Raw genomic sequence first — 24,152 nt, forward strand, 5'->3', positions numbered from 1 at the left:
AAAACATAATTCTTTGGTATAAGAGATGTAACACCTTTGGTGATGGCTGCAATGAAAGATCATACATCATATCCGTCACTGTGTCGGCCGTCGATAGTAGACTCGAGGTCGTGGCTTTATCTGGCGCGAACACTTCAATGCATGCTAAGAGAGTCCTGCACATTTTCTTTAGCATCTGACACGAAAGGTCAGGAGAGCCAGTAAAGAGTTTGATGGTGCCCGTTAGGGTTTTCACCATGTAGGCTTTACCTATTCTCTCCCCTTCCTTTGGTCCTGGCATCCTGGGATAATTAAGCCAATTTGGCTTCTTTTCTGCAATCCTGCCATGCTCTTTCCAGTTTCTGACTCTTGGCACCGGGCAGAAGGTTGCATCCTCCCGAATCTCCTTTGGAGCCTCTACCAAGTAGATGAGGTAAGCTGGGTATTTGTTCAGCCAACCTTTCCTCCATCTAGGTTGAGAATCTACAATCTTCTTTGATTGTTCATCCTTTGTGATGTCGCCTTTATTCTCTTTTTCGTCTTTATCACTTCAAATTTCATCAGAGGGAAAGGCAGGCTGGGTTGCATCCACTCTTCATGGAGCACTTTTGTGTCTAAACCTTGAAGTCTAATGGAGATGAGGAGTCTCCTTTCCCATTCCATTTCCGCCTTGGCACTTTCCTCTGTTGACTTTTCTATTTGGTCCTGGAGCCTTTGTTCTTCTTCTTTAGAGATTCCTGAAGTTGAGGCCACTTCTTGAACTGGGGCTGGATCTTCAATTGTGGTTGCCTCTCCAGTTTCTGGTAACTCTATGGCTGCTCCACCTGATTCTTCTTGTGGTGTCTCTGTCTCTCTTCTTTGTTGCTCTTGTAGATCTTGGAGCTGTTTGCGGAGGGTCTCATTCTCTATTCTTAGTGTTTGATTTTCTAAAGTGAGCCTCTCCTCTGCTGCCAATGATCCCTCCGCAATGTGCAACCTTTGCACTTGCTCTAATCTTAGCTCTCTTTGTAAGCTTCGGACCTAGTCTTCCAGAGCTGGTACAAGAGCTCCCTCTTGTTCAGTTCCTGCTCTGCTAGCTCTAGGGGTAGTCCTGAGTCTAGTGATTGTTCTTTCTTGGAGCTCGACTCTTTCCCTTAGCTCAATGAGCTCATCTTTAGCCGCCTCCAAGTCGTCTTCCATCCGCTCCCTTGCTTCCTGTGCACTTGTTACTTCTCTTGAGGCCTCAGCTAGCTGGAGTATCAAGCCGTCTCTCTCGTTTTCCGCATCGTAGAGTGATGCTTTATGACTTTCAGATTCAGTCATAGCATCCTCTAATTTCCTCTGCAACTCGGCTTCCCTTTGTTTGGCTATCTCAATTGCTACTTCCTTTGCTCTGGATCTTTCTTTAATCTTGCTGAGCAGTTCATGCACCATGTGCATGTCTTTTTCATCTTCATCTGTCAACTTGACAGCTCTTTCTGCCACCACCTCCAATGGCTTCGGCTCTTCTAGTATGTTCTGTTCGTCCATTTTCTCTTCACTCTCCATTGTACCCTTTGTCTTTTCCTTCGTCCCTTTCCGATCATCTTGTTTTCGTAGGGATATCCCATAAACTACCTCCAGGGCCTCTTCTTCACTGTATCCGATCGCTACCAGATCCTCATAATCATCTTTCTTTTGCTGAACTGGATCTATCTCCTTTTCCTTGGTCCCGGCCTCCGGCTTTTCCATAACTTCTGTTTCTATTTCTATTGTGGTCTCCTCCACAATAATTTCCGTCTTCTTCGGGCTTGGTACATCAGTAAAGGAGGGCTGATTGTCCTCAGTCATCTTGGCTTTCCCTTTGTTTGCTTGCCCGTCTTTCTCTCGAAGTTCAGTAGACTCATCTACTTCCTTCTTCTCCTTGTCGTCCTTTTTCAGCTCAGCTTTTAAAAGCTGTACTTCCTCTTCAGTATAAGGCTCGACAGGTTGCTGCTCCAGTATGGCCTCCGACTCCTCATAAGCTCTAATATATTGATCATATTGATCAACATGTGGCCTGGCTGAGCTGGTTCCGACTTTAGTGGGGTCTGGCACCCACATTTCTTCAAAGTCCCCCTTTAGAGCTCTTTCCGCTCTAAACTGCTCCACCAGCCTTTCCATTCTTGCGGCTTTTTGACTTTTGGTTTGCTTGGGAGCAACCTTCTTCTTTGATTTCTTCATAATCGGCTCATCCACATTCTCTTCAGGTTCTGAAACTATTTCTAGTTTTCGGCGTGCTCTTGTGGATGCCCTCTTGGATACTTCTTGCTGTTCTTCCTCCTCATCGGTTTCTCTAAGCCACTCATTCTGGGAGGGAACCCGTGGCCCTTGATCTCTGGCTCCAATAGCTTCATAAGCTATTCTTGTCAGAACTTCAGCTCCTCCTATATACTTTGGCTTCTCGTTGTGCATGGCAATTACTTGCTCGTGGATGTGTTGAGCGTAATTCACCTCTTTTGGCATATTGCTCTTCAATGCCCATGTGATGGTAGTTGCAATGGCATGGGGCGGTGTCGTATACTTTTGCGGTCTTTTACTACAAATATGGAGAAATTGGTTGTACAGTCGGCAAAGGGTTGCCGCTCTTTGGTCTGCCATATCTCCATAAGTTGCATTCTGTTTCTTGGACCCATAAACCTCTATAGCCTCCCTTCTTTCCCTGACAGAGCTCCCTTTGTTGTTCAGCTTCAATGCATCTGCAATGAGCTGTGGAGTGATCTGTACTTCTACTTTCTCTCCATCCATGGCTGTCAATGTGGCTTTCCCATCCTTCTGAATGGATGTTGCCAACTCGTACACTCTTCTTGTATCCACACCTGATGGTCTCGAGGTGAAGAATATGTGCAAGTCTGCCCTTTCCAGGTACCTGCTGATGTTCTCTGACCTGCTATAATCCACTAATTCTCGTGGGATCATAGGTACATCGACTGATTGCTCTTGAGGATCTCTGAAAGTCCCCTAGTAGATCTTTATTCCCTCTTTTTCTAGTACTGCTTCCTCCACCCAAGTCTTGGTTGGCTTGAGGGTTTCTGTTGGAATATCAAAAGGTTCTGCTTCTGCAAGAGCATCCTTGATGGTTGGTCTTTTTCTCTTAGTTGCCGATGACTTAGCGGAATCCATGGATCCTGTAACTCCAATTTCAGAAGTTAGCGTCTTTTTAGTACTGAAAGCCGAAATGAAGCTTTTAACTATTCAAATGACTTGAAAATTGAAACATGAGCTATTCAGGGCCTAAGGATGCAGTGTAGGTGAAAAAATATGCAAACTGGGCTCAAAAACATGCTTGAGACATCATACGCGTATGATGTCTTTTGTGTCAGAATGACTTCATATTGGTTGTGCTTGTAGCTGATAGTGTATACATGAGTATCATATGCTTGGATTTGAGTTTGGATCCCATTTGGTCAAGTTTTGGCCAGTTTAGTCCGGTTCAGGCTCTTGGCAAAATTTTGAAAGGGAATTGGATTTTATGATCCAAATTGGGTAAAACTTGGTGGATTACTTTCAAATGGCATGTAGAACACTTCTGTTTGGTGGTTGAAGTCCTGAGGTGCCAAAATCACATAGTGAGACATGATACGCGTATGATGTCTTTCAGTGCATTTTTGGACCAATTTTCTCTATAAGCTTGGTTTTGGCTTTAGATAGGCTTATTCAGTGGATTTATCAAGTTTGGATAGAATTTGGACTAAAAATGGCTCTGGAGACATCATACGCGTATGATGTCTTTTTCATCAATTTTTCATGGGATTGGTTATGTGGACTCTCCATGTGCTAGTGAAGGACTGTTTATACTCAAATCTTGGTTTGGACTTGAATATGTTGGATTTGGGATAAAAATAGGCTTTGTATGAAGGATTTTCTCTTAATTGGCTAATGGGGTGATCCACTTGACCAAATGGTTCCAAACTTCATATGTAGCATGTATTAGATATATATAATGGATGTATGATGACAAATGAGCATTTTTGGCTCTGTAAGTGCAAATAGACATCATACGCGTATGATGTCTTTTGTGTCAAAATGGTGCTTTTTGGTTCCAGATAGCTTGTAGATGTGTTAATCAACAATCCTACAAAGTTTCAATGAGTTTGGAGTTATTTTGACAAAATTAGGACCAAAAATCAATTTTATGGCCTACTTTGCGTCTTTTTGGCTTTCCTTGGGTTTTCTAACTCCAATTCTCATGATACTTGGTTCATAGGATGTGATTAACATGTGGAATGAGGCTATGCACTCAAATGTTGAAATGGATGTGAAAATCATGCTGTGAGACATCATACGCGTATGATGTCTTTTTTTGAAATGTTGGTCTTTTTGTGCAAAGAATGCTTTGTGCTAGTGCCCTAAGCCCTGCTAACTAGTTTTCAACTTAAAAAGTCATCAGTTTAGCTAAAAAGCCCCCTTATAGGCATTTCAGTCTCCGAAGTTGTCTTTTTGTCTTGGAGTTGAATTTCTTCAACTTTTCTTCTCGAGAGTTGCATTTCCAGCTCATTGGATATGTTGTGAAGCCACCTATTTGGTTGAACTTGACTTTGGCTCCTCGTTCTCCATCTTTCTCCATTTGGTTGCCCGAAAGGGTCTTTTTCACCATCGGTAAGTGAATCAGCTTTCTTTTGGGTTTTGCTTGCAAACATAAGTCATCCATGTATATTTGAAGCTGCTTGTGAAGTTTCATGTCATTTGGTCGTCAATTTTAGCCGTTATGCCAAAATGACGCTTTGTGTGTCCGCCGCCGAATCGGTTGTTCCGACCTACTTTTGGTGATCCAAACCCGGAGATACTCCATGGTTGCATTGCCCTCGATGTTGTTAAGCTTCCTGAGAAGTTTTGTGTCGTTCCGACAACTTTTTTCTGTTTGCCTCTTGCAGGCTCTGTTGACCTAGGGTTTTTCCAGTCGTTCTTTCTCGAGCTTTGAGTGCTAGAAACTCATCTCCTATACTAGGGTAACCCACCTCTAAGTTCTTGCAAGGTTTGGTTAGGCGGTTGTGCCCCTACCTAGCATTCCTCCCCATTCCCCGTCTGCTCTTGTTTCTTGGTTTTGGTGAGTTTTCGCGACAAAAGTTAACGATAAGCATCAAAAGCTTATGGAAACGAGTCTACCTCTCATGTCTGGTGTCCTCTGAGCTCTCGTAGCAGTCGTAGAAGGCAGTAGAAGGTCGGATGCTCCTGTGTGCTCTTTGCTCTCTCCAAGAAGGTAATAGTGGAAATGAGCTTGAAAGTGATGTGAAAAATACTTAACTTCGGACTTCCCGGATCACTTGTTACCAAATTTGACATGTGCTCCTATCTCGTCGTGAAATGAACTTTAGGATTTGAAATTTCTCAATTTGGACTCCGTTTGACCTGTTTCTGAGAAATCTGTCTACTTTGCCAAAATTCTGTCATTTCGGGCTTTCCGTAACTTTTTTAGAATTGTACCCAATTTTTACCATGGGTTGCCCTTGTCATTAGGACCATCACCGTCTATTCTTTTCTTTTTTCCGATCCCATTTCACCTGCTTTTTTATTTTTCTTTTATTTTTATTAAGAAAATCATAAAAAATAAAGGAAAATAGCAAATTGAAGCCAAAAAATTCCAAACATACACGATAAATAGCTGGAAACCCTGTGTATATGAATATACACTTCTTTGTGATTTTTGGACTTGGATTACCACTTTTTTCCACTTTTTAGCTCCAAAAACACTCTTATTTAGTGATATTTACACATCTAGAGACCCAAATTCATCATTTGATCTCTTCTTGTTGCAAAACAAGGTATATAAGGGCATAAATATTATCAATATCCGCAATCAAACATAAAAAATTACAAAATCATGTAAGACACTGCCCTTGTAATATAATTTTTGTTTTTCTTTGTTTTTTCCGCTTGTAGCTGCTTTGTAGCTCCTGTATACCTCCCCCCCTCCTAGTCTGAGTCCTCCCGGACGACTATGAAGTGTCTGTGGGTGAAGCATTGGTGTTGTTTTGGTCATAAGTTCCCAATGCAATTGTAGAGCGATGATACAACAGTCTTTCCAATAAAGTTGCTCTTTGTTTGATTGAAGGATTGGTGGTCGGGTTTTGGGTTGGTTTTGGCACTTCGGTAGTAGAATCAGTAGATGGATTCTTCGTTACCTTGTTGTCTTTTTTCACAATCCAAATCTGCTTCCGCTTTGCTTGTGCTTGCCACAAACTCTTTGCGACCCAAACCTGCTTTGTTCTGTGTGTTGATTTCCTCGCCTTGAAATACCTAGGAGTTTCCGTTGATTGTATTGAAGGGAGTTCCTGTTTACAAATCTTTGGGATCCAAATTTGCTTGCTATAGCTTTGTGCCGTCATGAACTTCTTTGGAATCCAGATCTGTTTCACTGTCCTTGATTGTCTGGAATCACTCTGTTGTCTGGTATTGAAGACTCTGTTTTCCACCTTTGTGTTCTCTGGCACAGCCTTTTTTGGTCTCCATACCAACTTTGACTCCGTTTTTTTCCAAGGTTGAGCTGTTATATTATTGCTTGTCTTCCTTATCCACTGTTGAGAATTCCTCGTCGAAGAGTAATCCGGTTGTATAGAAACTTTTGGTTGCCATTGCTTCTTCTTTTTCTCTGGTTGTTGTTTATCTTTGTCTTTGGATTCGTCCTTTGGAGTTGGCTCTTCTCCTTTGGTGAACTTAACTGATTGACTTTCACCTTCGTATTTGATAAGCACTGAATTAGAACTCCAGTCAATCATTGCATTATATTGCTTCTGCCATGGTTGTCCTAGCAATAATGGATGTTGTGTAGCTTGGTCTTCAACCACGTAAAACATATGAGGATACACATATTGGTTAATCTGTATATGTAAAACTGTGCATCCAACAGTTTTGATTGAATTCTCAGAGTAACTCTTTAACTCTTGCTTGGCAGTTTGTAGTTTAGTGTCATTTGTCAATTGTCTATACAAACTGAGTGAAAGTAGGTTAGCTTGAGCTCCTAAATCCAATAGTGCTCTGCTTTGATTTGGTTGGTTCCTACTTTGCATTCAATGATGGGTTCTTCTTTGTCATTATCCATTTCTGTTATACTGACTGCGTTTATTCGTATTGCTCCTTCATTGCGCTGTTTCTGACGCAGTAGTCTTCTTTTCTCCATTCTTTCCTTCGCCTCGGCTTGCGCTTCCTCCTCAATCTTTTTCTTTTTCTGGACACGCAGCTTTTCTTCATGTATTTTGAGAAGCATGTCTTGGGTTAGCGGCAAAAGATACTTTTTCACTCTGCATCCACTAATCCAATTGGGCATTTCTTCTCCGTCTAATGTAGCAAGCTTGACGGCTCCACTTGGTGATAGATCTTTAATCACCAGAGGTCCCATCCCTCGCTTTTTAAGCTTCTTAGCATGCTGTTTCAGAGTGTAAACAAGGACATAGTCCCCAACCTTAAACTCTTTAGTCCGCACATGCTTATCAAAAAATTCTTTTTGTCGCCTTTTTTGAGCATAGATAGAAGCTACTGCTTTTAGGCGAAGCTCGTCTAGCTTTTCCACGTCATCTATTCTATCAGTTTCTTTTTCGAGTACAGTTCTCAACATGAAGTACGGAACCACGTCGTACCCGTCCTTGTCGCAAAATTTCGTTGTGGGACCATCCGGAATTGCACAAACATCTAGGGTTGCTAGAATGTGTGTCCATTCTAATGGTTCAAACGTGGTCTCTGGAAAGGGTTCTCCTACATAAGTTTCGTCTTCGATAGCCCTTTCTAAAACACATTCTTCTCGTTTCAGACTTCCACATTTCGAAGCTCCACACATCCATAACTCCTTGGGTTTACCTAACCAAGCTGGAAATTCGGATCCCGCCAAAGTAGCTGAATCAAACTCCTCCACCGGTGTTTGGTTCACATCTTTGTAGCGATGGTCTTTCAGGTTCACACGTGTAGTGGTTTCCATATTTCTCAAGTAGATGTGATCGTAGCCCCAATCTTGGACCATTTTCAACTGTCTCATGAATGGTCTTCCCAATATGATATCATAGTTATTCTCCTTGGCAAAATCGACAATAGCAAAAGTATGTTCGTATTCAATGCCGCAAGATGTCACTACAACTTTCTTTAATAACCCCATAGGTTTCTCCATGTGTCCATCTGCTAATTGGAGTTTCAACCTATTCTTCCTTATTGCTGGTTTCCCCCATTTTTTCCAGATTTCTTTTGTAGCAATGGCTACCCCAGCTCCGATGTCTAGTATTGCCATCGTGTTTACTCCTTGGAATTCAACTGGTAAGGTTGTATTCCCCTCTTCACCTTCGCAATACTCTCCGACCTTGTTTAAGGGTACAGGCTTAGCGTTCTTTTGTGGCTTGCTCAGCTCCTCTATGCTCTCTTGCAATCTCGATGTTGGATCTTTTATCCCGAATTTCTCCAAGCATTTTCCTACAGTGGTCCACATATGTGGTCTTAGCCTCAAAAGCTCAGCTAAAGTGATAGTGCATGTCACTGGTGTTGACAAAATCTCTATCAATCCTTGCGAGTCCATGACTTTTTCTGATGAGATTTTTCATGAGGGAAGTGCTCTAATCTCGGATTTTGCTTCATACTCTCCTAAGTATGAAGGTAAGGTTTTCAGTGAATGAGGTTTGCTCTCCATTGTTCTAACAAAGCCCCCATCTCCCCAGTAAGATTGCAGATCCAAGTCCACTTGAGATCCTGCCTCAAATTCCACTATGGGAGGATTCTTGATGTCCTTTTCGCAATTTGTCCGATTAGCTTGGCAACTTAGCTTGTTTGCAAAGTTTGCCTCTCTCACTTGTTTCCAAAATTCATTGTAATCCTCATCTTTTCCGTAAATCCTCTGTATGACTGGATGAAAACTCTCTATCTCCTGATCGGCTGTGTTCAATACTATGCGGTCATCCTTTTGTGTATTTTCAGGCTTTTGTGCACTGGAAGTCTTTTCAGCTACCCGTGAAACAATAGTCTCTTGCTGAATTGGGTTTTCCGTTCCACAATTCATTGTTTCTTTTGGTGGCTCTAATAAGGCTTGTGCAGTCTCGATCATTCTCTGGCACATTTCAAGTCTCTGCTTTTCCAATTCCGCGTTTGGGTATGTCATCCACCTTTGTTCTTGTGTTTGGTTGTTCTTTAACCTAGCTTTGTAAGCTCTCATCAGTGCGTCCAATGGTTCGTGTACTTTGTCGACTAGCACTGATCCCCCCGAGCTTAAGCTCGTTGTTTCTTTGATACTCTTTTGTTTCGTTCTTTCCGGGCTCATCTCTCGTTTCCTGTTTTGACTCTCAAGTTTTTCTAATCTAGCTTTAGTTTGCTTTAGTTCCTCAGCTAGAATAGCGTCTTCACGTTCTTTTCTCAACTTCATGCGTGCTTTTCTAGCTTTCCATGTGTTTTTCTGACTCCGCGGTCCTTGACTAACCACTTTAGTCGCTAACTTTCCATTCTCAGGTTCTCTAGTGGTTTTCTTAGCTTGAGCTCTAGTAACAACTTGCGTTGGTATCAGAGTTTCATTTTCAGACCCACTGCTGGTAGGAATAGTTTCTAGCATATTCAATGTCGTCTTTTGCACTTTGTTTGGATTCTTTGAACAATCCTCAATGAAGTGAGTAACCCCACACTCAGTGCAATAAGCGTTAATTCTAATGATTTCCGTATGTGGACAAACATTCATCAGATGGTCACCTCCACACTTGTAACAGGGTCCTAGTGCTGGTCTTGGTCCCATTTGATTCGTCCTTTGTGGATAGGATGGTCTTTGTCCTGTTAACCCTCCATGAGCTATGAACATCAATGTTCTTGCGTCCAAATTGTATCTCTCTTCATCAAAAGTACTTGTAATTGTTGGTATTCCAACATTCTCAATCATGCCCCATGGTTCTGGTTGTTTGGGTTCTTCTGGTGGGTAATACATAGTTGGAGACATGTGTGCACCAGATTCTTCATAATAGGCTTGAACCGGCACTAAGGCTTGTTCTTCCTGATTCTCTAAGGTTGGTGCATATCTAATGCCCACTGGTCTTGCTCCTGGTAAAGGTGGTTGTTGTCCCAATACCGGTTGCGGTCTTTCTATCCCCATAGGTCCTGGTACACTTCCCGTTGGGTATCGAGGTACTGGATGTATCTGAGGTGGTGCTAATTGAGCAGGAGGTGCGTACTGGCGCTCCCTTACATACCCTTTGTTGTAATAACACTCCTCTGTTGGATGATTTGTCCATTTTTGTTCAATAGCACACCATTTCAGTGTTTTTGGCAATGGTTTTTGGTATGGTGCCATCCTTTTTAGAGCATCTTCTATCATTTGCTCTACATTTGGCATGGTTGTTGTTTGAACATTCATTTTAGTGGTAGTCTCGCTCGCTATGAAGGAGGAGCTACTGGATGCAAAATCTGTATCCGCTGACACCTCTCCATAAACCGTACAGTTATCCACTAAGTACAATGCCTCTCTCGTTACTTGCTCGAAACTTGTACAAGCTTTCAAGTGCAAGTCCTTCTTGAGAGTGTCGTTCCTCAGTCCCTCAATAAAGAGAACAGATAGTCTGTCATCTTGTGGTCGTTCACGTACTGGACATCTCTCAATGTATTGTTTGAAGCGAAGTGAAGCTTCCTTCACTTTTTCGTGTTCTCTCTATTTAAAAGCATATATTTGTGAGACCGTATTGTGCTTAATCCCTCGTTTTGAGAATTCCTCAGCAAACTCTCTTAGCAAATGGTCAATGTCATGGAATCCCCCTATGTTCATTGGTTGAAACCATGTCAATGCAGTACCTTCTAGAGTAAGACCAAATCCCTCGTATTGTGTATGGAAATCTGTTATCTGCTCAGCTCTTAAGACTTGCTTAAAGAGTGACACATGTGCATACGGATCTCCTGAACCACCATACTTCTTTGGCATACACTTGGCTACTTGAGATGGTCTCATACGTCTATGATCTGCTACCAATCTCATTGCTCCTGTGTCTCGGCTAAAGCTTTCTCTAGCATCATGGACTTCATGGGTTACCCTTGTCGGTTCCTCTGCCCTGAATCTACTACTGGGAGGTAAATGTGATGGTTCCGCTTCAAACCTTGGACCTGGAGTGGTATAGGTGGGGATTGGAACTGCACTACCTCGATTCGTCTCCATTGACTCTCTGGAATGTAATGATCCCATTGGTCCGAGCTTCGAGTCCCAAGGTTGACTGAAAGAGTCAGCAACCTGAGTTCTTTGTCCTCCTGTTGTCATTGAGTTTTGCACTCCAGTTGTTGGTGCTGGTCTATGTGAGCTAGAAGTAACATAATACTGATGTAGTGGTCCCCCAAAGTATGTATATCCTTCTAATTCTTTCTTGTCCATTGTTGAGTATTGCCTGCCATACTTATCGTAAGCGGCAATTTTCACTTCCGATCCCTCTGTGTAGGTAAAGACATAGAGTCTTTTTTTGTCTGTCAACTCTCCGGTGTAGGGTTCTTCACATCTATAATAGAGATCTTGCTCCCCATTATTATATTTGTATAGCCCCACATAGATGTTATCAGTGTTGATCCTTGTAGTTTCATTCTCTCTTCTTAACCTCGCATTAGGGAAGTTCATTATTGGTGCTTTCTCCTCGAGTTCTTCATCTATTTTGGCTTTGGTGCCCATCAATCCCCACTTGTCCACAATGTTAGGGTTTAGGACTACCAAGTACATGGTACCCTCGTCATCTAGATATCTATCTCCGCTATAGCTCACAGGCACTAAGTCCTTGAACTCACTAGGTCTTTCTTCTATCTTTACACAATAGCGCTCCATTCCATCTTTGTAGATCTTTGCACCTTGCTCATTGTCGTACTGATACTTTATGAGCAATAGCTTCATTGTGGCGGAAGGGTTTGATGATCCTGCTGCCATATTTTCTCTGTTGTTCCTGTTCGAGTGCTCGGTGAAAATCTCGTAAGACCTCTCCGAAGAAGTATCAGAAACACTTCCTTCAAAGATCGGCTCTAATGGTTGCACCCAACTTTGGTTTACACTTCCCTTGGTTGATATGACACTTGCTGGTTCCCCTTGTTTTGGTTGATTATTCCGGAGATTCCAGCCCGATCTCAAATTCATCAATTCCCCTAAAGGACTGTAACTTTTCCGTCTCGGCAATTTGTTTTCCTCAAGTTTTTGTGGTCAGAATTGATCCAAACTGATTGATACTTGGTTAATTGTTTAATCTTGTCAGTTGGACAACTTCTGTTTCATCAAGTGAGAATTTTGTCGCAGTTATGCTGAAAAAGACATTATACGCGTATGATGTCTTTTTTCACAGATTTTGACTATTTTGGTTATGCTCACTCTCAGTGGCCCCTTTATGCTCTGTTCACTCACAAAATTCAGTTTGAACTCTGTTTGAGCAAGCTATGGCTAATTTAGGCTTTTCTTGGCAATTTTCCGCTTTTGACTTGTTTTTTGGGTCAATTGTGATCCAAATGGGATGAAACTTGAAATATAACCTCTAGACAGCTATTACAATGGATCTGTGTTAGCAAAGTATCAAAATATGTCCAAAATTAGGTCAAAGACATCATACGCGTATGATGTCTTTTTCATCAATTTGGGTCCAAACTTGATATTTATGCTTCCTACAGTGCCTGTAACAATCTTGTCAGGTCTGATATCAAAAATAAGCAGTGGATGTGCCAAAAGACATTATATGCGTATGATGTCTTTTGTCCCAGATTTTGACTATTTTTGGTTTTAAGCCTTCTTCAATGTTTATAATTGAGTTTCAAGTGTTTTTGTCAGGTTTGAATGTAAAAACAAGATTTGAATCCAAAATTTCCTATTCTTTGCGTTTCTTGGACTCCGACTTGTCTTTTTGGGTTTCTTTGAGCGTTAATGCTCTTGTTTTAAGTTGATCTTAGGGTAAAACCCCCCTTCTAAACACTCTGGCAATGTCAAATTTCCAATTTTAGTCTCTGTTTAGGTCCTAAGACATCATACGCGTATGATGTCTAAAGTTGCAGATTTCCAGTTTTTCAGCACAAAACTCTTCCAATAGCTCTTTTAAGTGCTCAGCAACAATCAGTTACACAGAAAATTTTTCTGAACTTTGTTTATTGCATATTTCACTACCAAAGTGACTTTTTCAGTGATCTAACATGCAATCAAACACATCAAGCAAATAGAACACCAATTGATAGCTCTAGATCAGGATCAAATCAGGCCCTACCTAAGCTACTTCTAATCATAAAATGGATTTTTTGCAATTGTAAAATATATAGAGATTTACTACCACACAAGGAGTAGCAAATGCTTTTTATGTCAACAACCACTTAAACACCATAAAAAACAATCTAATCTAAGCTAAACTAAAAATACTGTCAACACGGAAGACCCAGGAATACCCCACTTCCTAGTATCTCTCGAGACCTTCGAAGTCCACCACTGCTAGATCTTTTCTAACTAAAGTATACAAAGTAGTTTATACAACTCACCTCGTAGGATTAGTCTAAGGTCACCTACTTAGGGCTCTCGTCCCCGGCAGCGGCGCCAAATGTTAGGGCGGTTACGCCGCTAGCGGAAGCTAAATAGCGAGAACTCAACCAACAACAGAATTTGTCAGACGAGGACGGAGCTTGACCCGTAGGCGCATGGAAACAACTAGGTGGGTGTCAAATGACCTACTCGACCTTCTAATGACAATCACTACTAAGGAAATCAAATCTAAGTTCTAAAATACGCAAGTGACTGAAATCCGTACTACGAACGAATGCTATACGAAACAGGATCTAGAATCATTGAATCGATCTCAAACTCAAGGGGAAGTCTATACACTAGGTAAGAACAACACCCTAAAGACTTGAACTGCAAAATCAACCTATAACCACTCCATGCAGCAAACGCGTATGAAGACAGGCCGAAAAATACAGGTGACCGAAACTTGACCCCGATGGTACTAATGTGTAGCTCTACTCGTTGTGGTTCTATAGATATGTTGCACGCTCTATTCCGACACACGAGTTGGAAGAAAACTCACACCGAAGCTCGTAGGAACTTACCACACGTAGAAGCCGATAGCGCGCACTCTTGGTATCTGTGCGTAGCTCTCACCGTTGCTAACACAATGGCGGTGTCGCTTCTCCAATGGCGGCCCCGTAGCTCGCGTAGCAAGAAGATAAGACTCTCTCTCTCTCTCTCTCTCTCTCTCTCTCTCTCTCTCTCTCTCTCTCTCTCTCTCTCTCTCTCTCAGACACAGTCACCGCGCTCAAAAACTCACTTTGATTAATAATTGAATCTCCTTTAGGTTACAAAACTTTGGCTTATATACCTCAGCCTTGGAAGTGAGAACATCTCTAACTAATTACATCAGCAAGTGAAATTACTTCGGGATTACAAGCTGGAAACTCAATTGAGTCCCGTTACTTAATGAATGGCTCAATTCAAAATCAATGTCGGAAAGACATTTATTACAATCAATGGTTACAAAAATGATGAGTGTGAGCAAAAATGTGGGTGTGATCCTCTGTTGGCTCAACACTATTTTTAGCCAGCCAAAAAGAGGACTCATTTTCCCTTTGGGCATGCCAAAAAGGAGTGACAAGCAAGAATTGAAGGGAGATAGCACCCAGAATGAGAGAGGCACCAAGAGAGGGAGTTGGGGTTGGAGCATGCAAGGGGTTGTTTTTTTTGGACATCAAGCAAGAAGACAAAAGCGATGGCACGGCTTGTGGGTGACCACCTTGATGGCAATTTTGATGAAATTGCTTGAGGTCAGCTATCAAGCTTGACTATATACAAGAGACTCTTCTTGTGGTTGAAATATTCTCAAAGGTTTTTCGAATAGAATTTCCTATTAAGCTTCTTTCTCAAGCTAATAGGCTTCTTCCAAACACTTTCTAGAGCTTGCTGATCTCATAATTGCTCCATGTTAAGGTTTTTTTAATAGAATTTCCTCTTAAGCTTCTTTCTCAAGCTAATAGGCTTCTTCCAAACACTTTCTAGAGCGCGGACTAAAATCACATTGTCGATTTCCATGAACCTTCACTCTGATACCACTGATGGGAGAATTTTGAAAGAACGGTTTCTTGAACAATTCCAATCTCTTCACACCCATATCCATCAACCTCTCACCATCTCGCCCAAAACACAAGTACACACACACACACACACCTAGATTAGGACACACACACACACACGCACACACACACATCAACAACCTAGTGTAAAGAGGAGGGTTTATTCCACACAAATCCATGGTTCCAAACATGAAGTAACCATTGGAATTTTTACCAACCTTAGTCTCTTTGAAAAATTAACAAACACTTAAGGGATTGAATAAATTTAATCATTGCAGTATTGGGATACACAGGGAACCTAAGCCTTAAGTAAGTGATATAAGCCTTACCATATGGAAAGTACCTCTTGTCACATCCACATGATTTCACTAACCCACTACTCTAGGCTTGCACCCCTGCATGGTGGGCACAGAGGGTGGGTTCTTTCAAAAAGAGAAACCCCACCACTTCCCCCATGTCGCCCATATCCCCACCACCCCACTCTGCAAAAAAAACAGGCCACTTCTGCCTGCTACTCTTTCAAGTGGATAATCTACACATATATATGAAGCTTGCTATGTGGGATGCTGAGAGCTTGAGCTTGCAAGACTTCTTGATAGGACCTTACTTCACCAATCAACTTTACATGGAAATTCCTACTCAGGTCCAGGCGGGCATCACAGGACTACTTCCTCTCTCATTCAATTTTTCTTTTAGCTCTGGTGGACATCGATAACAAGTGTCCTTCATTGATGACACCTGCCTTCCACTACTAACTCCTCTCTTTGTTGTTGGTTGTGATGGTGGCAGGTAACATTTGAAGGACTTGCCATATCTTACATGCAAATGGAGTATTGAGGATGTTTTTCCTTTGATTGTACTTTGCCCACATTTTCAAATGATAAATTGAGATTTTTTTGGCATCCCCTGGTTATTAGTAGATGATTGTCATCTTTGTGCTCTGATTATTGAAATCCTCCTACACACACTAATGGTCTTGACAGCCTTCCAAACTGATCATGATCCTTTGTTTAAAACATAGAGCTTATTAAAACTCTGATTATCTCATTTGCAGGATGTTGCCAACTCTTGGCATGATGAGATTTTAAGATTGGGCTACTCTGAACGCTTTCCGACTGTTGCAGCTTTCATTCAAGGCCTCCTTCTATGTATCAATGATCCTCTCTTCCACACCACTATCATTGAGCATGATCTAGCATGTCTCATTACTGGTATAGGTTTTGAGAATATGCTCTTATCTGCTTTGTACATGCCTGCATGGCTGTGTATTATGCATTAGCCAAGGAAAACTCGGCACAAGCTATTGAAAAGCTCAGAGAAATCGGTGCCATTATTCCCAACATCCTTATTGAGGATACCAGAGAAAGAAGAGAATGGTGGGAAGGTTCCCCCTCTATAATGAGAAGGTTTATGGAAATGCATGGGAAAAAGCTTAGAAATGATCCTCTGATTAGACAAAAGAAGCGTGGCATGCTACAAGGTGCTCCCATGTTCCCTCTCTCACCGCCTTCTAACCCCATGAGCAACCTTATTCCTGAGGAGCTGGATGACGAGGAACAAGCTGCTGTCAAAGAGGAGTTTACAATAACAGGTGCAGTCTTGGACAAAGACTCAAAGCCTATGGAAGCATATACTGACCCTTTTATCCCTCACCGTCGGCTAGAACCCATGTTGCATGACACACATCAAAAGGTTTGGGGCTTTGGCAATTATGCCCTACTTGCCCCAATCAATGAGAAATTTTTACTCACCCTTCTCAATGAGAGAGATAAAGAGGCATAAAAAATTGGCTTACAGCAAATCCTCTTGACCAACTCCTCAAACATCATCAAGCCCTATCTCATTGGATGCCCTTTTACTATGGCACACTTTGAGACACAAAGGTGCTCCACCAACCTCGGATGTGCCTTGGGAGTGAAAGGTGTTATCTCTCTAACTGGCAGAGTTCCTAGCTATACTACACAACTATGGAACATTCACCGCCCCTTCATCAAATGTGGCTGTGACTTCAATGGTGAAGGGGATCAATGCAGAGACGGTAATGTCCTATGGTTTGATCATTCTCTATGGCTAATTATGTTCAAGGTTGCTTCCTTTTTTCCTTCTGACTCTTTGAAGAAGTCCACCCTGAAGTTCCTAAAATGGGTTGCCACAGAAGGACAAGAGGGTATCAAAGCACTTCTCATTCACCATATGTACAAGGAAAGGCTCAAAGTATATATTAAACATGCTGCTCTGTTTCAGCAGGCCCCACTTGATGCTCAGAACAATGAAATGGAACCTTTCTTCGAAAGGTTGTCTTGGCCACCAGAGAATCTAGCTCTGACTCTAGACATGGCAAGAGGGGAAGGGTGGACCAAGGGAGAGGCAGACAAAGGAAGGGCATGAACCCCCGCTTTTTAACCCAACCTCCTAACACCCCTCCCTGGACCCTAGTTTTTTCACCCTCTGAATCCTCTACCAGCTATTCTACTGTCAATAGACCTGGAGCACAGACTCCCAGACCATCCCCTACTACTACCCCATGTTTTACCCCCACACCCACTACTACTTCACGTACTCGATCTACTATTACCCCTGGATGTGTTCCCAGTGCTAAGAATCTACTATATTTTTTATCTGATTGCATGATGTTTACAAGGATGAAGTTGGAAGATTTTGTCTGAATCCACATGCCCCTACCAAAAATCGCTTCTTCATACATGTTACCTATAGGAATGCTCTCATGGATATCAGGTCTATCCATGCCTTCTTTAGCCTTTTTTTGTATGGATTGGATATTCCAACTAATGAGCTATGGGATAATATATGTTTTTCTTGGTCATTCATGGACCCTGTCAAGCTACAATTGTGCAATGCTAAGGAAGTTTTTCCCAAAACTGTAACTCCAAATTGTCAGTGCAATAAGTCAACCCCTGGGTATTTTAACAGTCTTAAACATGTGCTATTTTTTTATCTTAAGTACATTGACAATCAGAATATGAGAAAAATTCTCATGAAGGGACTTAATCATATCCCTTCCCAGCCTTTGTGCAAACACATTGCCATAAGCGAACTCTAGTTATGTCTTTCCAATATTTTACAGAGTGGCATTTTAGTCTTACCTCCCCTACTTCAGGAGGATAGAATTAAACAACTCTTTTGGGCATTTTGTGAAACCATGCTTCCATTTAAAAACTCAACCAAGCTAATTTCCCCTATGAATCAGCACATTGAGGCTCTAAAAAGCAAGTATTTTATTACTTGCTTAGACAAGGCTGCCAATAACCCTGTCTTTATATGCCCAGCCTTTATGACTCAAGAAGCTAAAATGAGGCTCTTTGAATCCGACTTTCTTCCCATTACTATTCCCCAGTCTGACATTTAGAAAATAATTGGTGATTACCTCACCAAACTTCACCTCAAAAACCTTTGCCCTCTACCTTACCTAACAGCCATTTACAAAGCTCACAAAAATGCCTTCAGGTGGATCACTTGTGGTTCTAATTGCTGTTTCTCAGAGGTATCTTTACTCTTAGCTTGCATCCTCAAAACATGTATCCCCTGCTTAAAACATAGGGCACACTTACTCAACCAAAAAGCCTTATTATGTTGTAATATCCGACTCTAATCTTGGTGGGTTGTGGACTCCCCATACGAAGTCATCCTAAATCTACCAAGCAAAGTGACCTCTGTATTCTCAGTCGGTATCAACAAAGTGACCTCTGTATTCTCAGTCGATATCAAGAAGTGTTATGAGAATATTCCTCATGGGGGAAGTATTGGCATAATCTCCATCATAAACTCACTCGTCAACTATGTCTTTGATCAACAAGCCCCTTTTATTTCATTTAAGAATTTCCCCAAACAATGTACAAGTGGAAATTGGTCACAACAACCTTATAAAAACCAGCTATCCTTTGACAAGAGACAAGTCCTTGAGCTGAACTCCTGGCTTATTAGTAATATGTATGTACAATGTAATGGAGAATTCTACAGGCAGATTAATGGGATCCCCATGGGACTTGCTTGCTCTCCCATTTGGTGTAATCTCTACCTCCATGCATTGGAATATAACTACATACACTCAACCCTCAAAGACCCTCTTCATCGACACCGCCTTCTCCAATTCAAAACTCCATTCAGATTCTTTGATGATATCTTTTGGGTCAATAATGATCATCCCAGGTATTTTACTATTACCAACCCGATTTACCCCCCCTGCCTCTCCATTGATGACAGTAGCACCATTTTTTAAGATGGTACAGGAGTTAGCACAACCTTCCTCAGCATGCAACTTGAAGTACATAATGGGAAACTCCACAGGTCCAGGATTGACAAGAGTAAGGTGGTCCCTGCCCATGTTCTGAAATTTATCCATAGAGGCAGCAACAGGCCCTAAAACTGGTCTCATAAGGTCATTTTATCCCAAATCAAGCCCATTATCTTGTGAACTCGCTCTACTGTAATGTGTAGAGCATAGTGAGTTCTTATTAGGTTTTTACAAAAGAATATGTGTACATACCTGGCGGCCCGCCCACTTACCTGGGCGACCACATTGGGCTTTATACCCCAACAACCTCCCACTTAAAGTCCAATGTGGTACTTTAAGTGTGAGAGAAGCTACTATACAAGCTAATATACAAGAGATGTAGAGAAGTGATGTACTACCCTACACCTAACTGCTTGCGAAAATGCGCAAAGCTCTCTGAGGGAAGTCCTTTTGTAAGTAGATCAGCAGGATTTTCTGTGGTGTGAACTTTGACAAGCTGAAGTTGCTTATCCTCGAGCATTTCCTTGATGAAATGATACTTCACATCCACATGCTTTGTCTTTGAGTGATAAACTGGATTGCGAGCCAATTGTATAGCACTTTGACTATCACAATATAACATAGGCATCTCTTCTTTGATTCCCAAATCTGTTACTAGTCGATTAAGCCAAATTGATTCTTTGCATGCCTCTGATGTTGCAACATATTCAGCCTCTGTAGTAGATTGAGTAACACAATCTTGTAATCTAGAACGCCATGATACTGCTCCACCAGCCAATGTAAAGACATACCCTCACGTAGACCTTCGGTTGTCTAAGTCACCTGCATAATCTGAGTCTGTAAAACCCTTTACACTTAGCTTCTGACTCCCATAGCATATACCCATACTCTTTGTAGCTTTCAGGTATCTCAATATTCCTTTCACTGCCTCCCAATGTTTCTTGCCTGGGTTTGACATGTATCGACTTCGTACTCCCATTGCAAATGCAATGTCTGGGCGAGTAGCAATCATTGCATACATCAAACTACCCACTGCAGACGCATATGGAATCTTATCCATTTCAGCCTGTTCTTCCTCAGACACAGGACAATCTTGTTTGCTAAGTTTCACATATAGTGGCAATGGAACACTCAATGCCTTTCCCTTCTCCATATTGAAACGTTGCAAAACCTTGTCAATATACTCTGTTTGAGATAACCAAATCAACTTCTTTGATTTGTCTCTCTCAATGCGCATACCAAGTATATGCCTTGCCTCACCCATGTCTTTCATGTCAAACGATTTTTCCATCTTTGACCTCAAAGCTGAAATTTCTTCCAAGTGCTTGCCAGCAATCAACATGTCATCCACATACAAAATAAGGATCAGCCAACTGCCATCCTTAGCCTTCTTTGTATATAGACAGTGATCGAACTCACTACGTTTGTAGCCTTGAGAAAGCATAAACTTGTGGAATTTATGGTACCATGCCCTCGGTGATTGTTTTAAGCCATAAAGACTCTTTAACAACTGGCATACCCAATCTTCCTTGCCTTTCTCAACAAACCCTTCTGGCTGCTGCATGTAAATTTCCACATCTAAATCACCATGCAAGAACGCTGTCTTGACATCCATTTGGTGCAACACCAAATCTAATATGGCAACCAATGCAAGAAAGCATCTCAATGTAGTCATCTTGACCACCGGAGAGAAGACTTCATCAAAGTCAATGCCTTGTTCTTGCTCAAAGCCCTTGGCAACAAGCCTTGCTTTGTACTTTGGCTGACTATCATGAGCGGTGATCTTATACCTGTAAACCCATTTACAGGGTAGAGTCTTTTTGCCCCGTGGTAATTTAACTAGCTTCCATGTCTAGTTTTTATGCAGAGCTGTCATCTCTGACTGCATGGACAATTGCCAATTCTCGGAGTCCTTCATTTGCACTGCTTCCTTGTAACATGAAGGCTCATTGCAATTAGTCAACATGACATAATTCATAGATGGAACAAACCTATTAGGAGGTCGCATGACATGTCCAGATCTACGCACAATAGGTGGCTCAGGCTCAGCCACAACCTGTGGTTCCACTCTATCCTGTCCTTGCTCCTCTTGAGCTCTGACATTTTGTCTTGCACGTGCAGGTCCATCTTCTTGGAAGACAACTCTTCTAATCTCCTCAACCCTCTCTGGTTTAGAATGATATTTGGATTCATTAAAGTGAACATCATTGCTACGGACAACCTTTCTGGATTCGGGATCCCAAAGTCTATACCCCATCTCACCAGAATTACCATAGCCTAGAAAGATGCACTTTCTACTCTTTGGCTCAAGTTTGTTCCTAAATTCCTTTGGAACGTGAGTATATGCCTCACAACCAAAGACTCTTAGATGCTTGTATGAGGGCATTTTGCCTGACCAGACCATCTCTGGCACTGAATCCTTCTGCAAAACCTTGCTAGGAGATCTATTTACAAGATGAACAGCTGTTGATACAGCTTCAGCCCAAAAGCCATTTGGCAACTGTGCATTAGACAACATACTTCTGACCTTCTCTTGTATGGTCCTATTCATCCTCTCAGCAACACCATTTTGAGGAGGATTGTAAGGAGCAGTAAGTTCACGTTTTATACCTTTTGACTCACAAAAGTCCTGAAAGGCCTTTGAAACATACTCTCCACCATTGTCAGTGCGTAAGCATTTAAGCTTCTTGCCACTCTGATTCTCCACAAGTGTCACAAACGTTTTGAAAACACTAAACTCTTCATCCTTGTGCTTGAGAAAGTAAACCCATACTTTCCTCGAGTAATCATCTATAAATGTCATAAAGTAAGAAGCTCCCCCTAGAGATAGGTTAGGCATAGGTCCACACAAATCACTATGAACAAGTGCCAACTGTGTATCTCTTCTATTGCTTCTATGCTTATGTGGCTGCTGTGTTTGCTTACCATACAGACAATGTTCACAGAATTCAAAATCATTAAATGAAAAGCCAGGCAAATAACCAGAACAAGACAAGATTTCCATTCCCTTCTTGGACATATGTCCTAACCGGCTATGCCACAAAGAAACGTTCGGCTGCTCGGTTACATTGATTACATTTTTAGAGACATTTGATACATAAATCATGTAAAGTCCTCCAGACTTTATTCCATGTGCTACTGTCATAGAACCCTTGGATATCTTCCACATGTTCTGTCCAAAAAAGGTGACGTAGCCAGCATCATCAAGTAAACCTGTGCTGATCAAGCTCTTTGTAATTGCGGGAACATGTCTCACATTCTTCAGCGTGAAAGAAGAGCCATTCTGAAACTTCAATTGAACATCTCCAACACCTAAGATCTCACATGTCTGCCAATTGCCTAGCGGAACATGATCTTTAGTGGTCACATAAGAAGTAAACCACTCCTTGTTTGGAGACACATGAAGTGATGCCCCTGAGTCTATTATCCAGTCACTCAGTGCATTTCCATCAGATGCTGTAAGAAGAGCTGAGTCCATTGTATTCTTCAAGAAGTAGATGTCTCCTGACACTAGACTGTCATCCTCTGCAACAGTGTTTGTCACATTTATTTCTTGAATCTTCACTGAGGACTTGTTCTTCTCACCATGGTCTTCAGCTTTCTCTTTGCCTTTTTCTGCTTTCCATTCTCTGCAGTCTCTTTTCATGTGACCCTTCTTTCCACAATGGTAGCATTCTATGTCACTCTTGCCTTTAGCACTGCGGGACTTTCTATGAGACTGATTCCTCTTTCCACCTTTGTACTTTTCTTTGGTCCTTCCCCTGACAACTAAGGCTGTTCCTTTGCCTTTGTCCATTGTCTTTCTATTGGTTTCTTCAGTAAGCAGACTTCCTTCTACACCTGCTATGTTCAAACCATCTGGAGGTGCAGAATTACTCAAAGCTGTGCGAAAAGTGTCCCAAATTTCCGGCAATGTGATCAACAGGAACATAGCTCTAACAGGTTTATCAAACTTGACACCTTGAGCTGACAACTGACTATGGATTGTGTTGAATTCATTCAGATGATTGGACATAGGTGTCCCTTCTTTCATCCTCAAGTCAACAAGCTTCTTAAGCCAGTATACCAGTGAAGCTGCACTCTGCTTCTCATAAAGATCACTCAGCTTTAACCATGCTTGATAAGCCAACATCTCGTCTACTACATTGAAGTAAACGCTTTCTGCCAAAGTCAGCATAATGGTACAAAGTGCCAATTCATCCATTTCGTTCCATTCATCTTCGTCCATATCTTCTGGTTTTATCCCCTTGAGCTTTATAGGTTTTATCTGCTTCTTTTGTACCAACACGTGCCAAATCTGCTTCTTCCACAATGGGAAATTGGTTCCATCCAGCTTCTTGATATTGTAAAGAGCAGTGTCCTGTGATCCAGCCATAGCTACGCTTCACACTGGTTTACTTTCCTAGGAAAAATTCGGCAGAGTTTCCCTTGTAAACTGACCTCTGAACCAATATCAACCTGTCAAATGAACCAAGAAAGCTTCAGATTCTGCATAAATTTTGGCAGAGTCTCCTTTGTAAAATGGCTCTGGTGTACTCAAAAACAGACCAAAAAACAACTCAAAAAACACTGTCTCTCTGACACTGTAAGCTGTGGGTAAACCTGTCCTGCACCTGTACTGTCTCTGACTGTCCTGTCACTGTCCTATAAGCATAGACTGCAACAATTCCTCAATGGCAATAAAGCAAAGATGCAATCCCAACTGTCTAACTCACAGTCAATACATCCTAGCTGCCTATCTAAGGGTGCTCGAGGGATCGCTCCAAGACCTGTATCACCGAAAGGATCTCAACATTCGAGAATCCCCCAGCTCAATAAAACCTCACTCGACCCTCAGCAAAGGCTGCAGTAAATCTGACAGTACATAGACTTCCCACAAAGTCATACATCCTCAAATTTCCCACTGTATGCTGTAACCGCTGCGGCGGTT

This window comes from Adiantum capillus-veneris, chromosome 2, assembly GCF_014529385.1.
Source record: "Adiantum capillus-veneris isolate H3 chromosome 2, ASM1452938v2, whole genome shotgun sequence".
Taxonomy (NCBI): Eukaryota; Viridiplantae; Streptophyta; class Polypodiopsida; order Polypodiales; family Pteridaceae; genus Adiantum; species Adiantum capillus-veneris.